Source organism: Gigantopelta aegis, unplaced genomic scaffold (assembly GCF_016097555.1).
Source record: "Gigantopelta aegis isolate Gae_Host unplaced genomic scaffold, Gae_host_genome ctg4743_pilon_pilon, whole genome shotgun sequence".
NCBI lineage: Eukaryota > Metazoa > Mollusca > Gastropoda > Neomphalida > Peltospiridae > Gigantopelta > Gigantopelta aegis.
The window spans coordinates 17,462-19,968 of record NW_024534018.1 but is presented as its reverse complement, the minus strand read 5'-3'; the positions used below and the strand labels follow the sequence as shown (position 1 = coordinate 19,968).

At 32.3% G+C, this 2,507-nt stretch overlaps 1 pseudogene; it reads left to right on the top strand.

Annotated features, from left to right (window-relative positions):
* The first annotated feature begins 283 nt into the window (after positions 1-283).
* Positions 284-1,166, top strand: LOC121392883 (annotated as a pseudogene).
* The last annotated feature ends 1,341 nt before the right edge of the window (positions 1,167-2,507 follow it).

Below are 2,507 nucleotides of genomic sequence, written 5' to 3'. Positions count from 1 at the left end.
CACTCCTCTGTTATCATAGAGGATTTTTTTTCTGATCTCAGCCTTTGATGTACCTGTCCACCTGTCTCCTATGGTCAAGATATACAACCCATAAGGAATAGCCTCTTCATGTACAAACATGTTCATATTTTAAAATTTTATCAAAGTTGTCAACAACTGATTACTATATAAAAACTGAGGGACAGACATTTAAACATCAGAACAAAATTTTTAAAATTCAAGTAAAGAGAACTTTTAAGCTCTTCAAGAAAATCTCTCCTTCTACATCAAACTAACTCTCAAGATGATGGTGCAGATACTATCATTGTTGGTTGTCCTGTTACTAACTGTAGAACAATGTACTACAGCTGCTGTACAAGGTAAAAAGATTGTTTTAAAAGTATTCAATTCCAATCCATTTATTATAGAAACCAGTCGAGATAAGAGATGTACCTCTCCTACACCAAATATCACTACCAACACACCTTATATTCAAATACTACAAGGACGTGATGGTCGTGATGGTATACAAGGTCCTCCTGGACCAGCTGGTACACCTGGAAAAGATGGTACCAATGGTAAAGATGGCATAAAAGGGACAAAGGAGAACCAGGAGAGCAAGGACCTCCAGGACCAAGAAATGGAGGTGTGGTCTTTACTAGATGGGGACGTAACACATGTCCTACTACCAATGATACAGAAGTACTCTACAAAGGGAAAGCTGCTGGAGTTCTCATGAACAAACTGGAGGTGGAGCTAACTACATTTGTCTACCTAATCACCTGAGTTTTTATCATACACATCTGGTGTTTATCAATGGCAATCTTATATCTATGGAGCAGAATATGAAACTAATGGTGGCCCCTTAGCTCCACTTCATAATCACAAATGTCCCCTGTGTTGTATGTTATGTTTCCACTAGAGTATCATATCTAATGATACCAGCAAAGATTACATGTCCTAAAACATGGACCACAGAATATCAAGGTTATCTCATGGCCGAACTATACAACCATAAACGTAATGCAGTCTATGAATGTGTTGATAAAGATCCTGAATCTATTCCAGGAAGTGGTGCTAACACTAATGGTGCTTTATTCTATCATGTTCAAGCTCAATGTAATGGTCTCCTCTGTCCTCCTTATGACAAGGAGAAAGAGTTAGCCTGTGTGGTATGTACCAAGTGAACAAAACTATTATCTAAATTGTTTGACATTAATTTTGATATTTAGTGATTTTTGTACTTTGTACATTATGATACAATTTTTAAAAATAGAAATTTAATCTACTTCTTCAGTCTGTCAAATACAACACACATTAAATGTACTCTAGAACACTATTAATATTAAATGCAAAGTGATCAAATGTAACTCTCTCTCTCTCTCTCTCTCTCTCTCTCTAAGAGTACCAAATCACAATGTTGTCTTTTTAATAATATTTTCTAATAGTTTCAACTATTATTATTACAAATTTATTATATATACACGTACTACCTTATAATCTATAATCAATTCTTCATTAATATAATGTAACTACATGTACATTACATATTAGTTTATTTAAGCAACATTAACTTGGTATTGCAAGCTCAATATATGAAAACACTATACTATAAATATAATTTTTTAAGTAAGTAAATTAGTTAAGAAGTCAAATAGTTAGATAATTCTAGTATCTTATGTAAGATAGGTATTGTGAGCATGATAAGTAAAGTTGATAATGTCAGTAGGTATCTATGTTCTATGATGTGTATCATGTACATATTATCATACTTAATATACATGATAATTGTGTCCTTATAAAAACTTATCAAAAGACTGTCATTAGTTCTATGTGCTATAAACTTTATTTTAACCAAATTCAATAACTCATTAAAGCAGTGACTTAAATTTTTGTTAGATACACATAGAGTTTATTATTTGTTTTGTGTCAAGATAATTTCATGTCAATTATAATTTAATTTTGAAAAAAATGAATTACTGGCCAATATTAACACTTGGAACATTTAACTAATCACTCTAGGTACTTTTAAAAATTGATGTTGTTTAAGTATTAGATTAAATGTAGTTAACATACAAGAACCACACCCTTCAGTAATGTACATCTGGACCTGGTCATTCACAATACCATGTGTTCAGTCATTGCAAGATACATATACAACAAATATTTTTATGCTTCTGTCTGCCATACAGCTTTTACTTTGCTTTCAAGGCCATGTGTTGGCATTGCATCTACTGTGTTCCTCTATTATCTGTCCAGAATGTGCCAAAAGTAGGACAAGCTTGTACTAGAGTTCATGGATGGAGTTTTTCATCAAGATTAGAACAAGAGGCCATGGTATAAACAAATAGTTAAAAAATTGCTAAATAACAAGGATAAAATATAATTATTTTAAGGATGTTCGTATCACAGCAAAACTGAAGTTTTAAACATTGGTAAGTTGGTATAAAATATGGAGAGTATGATTATTCACTTCATCAATTATACATCTGATTGAAAACTGGGAATCTAATTAATCAGAGAGGGAC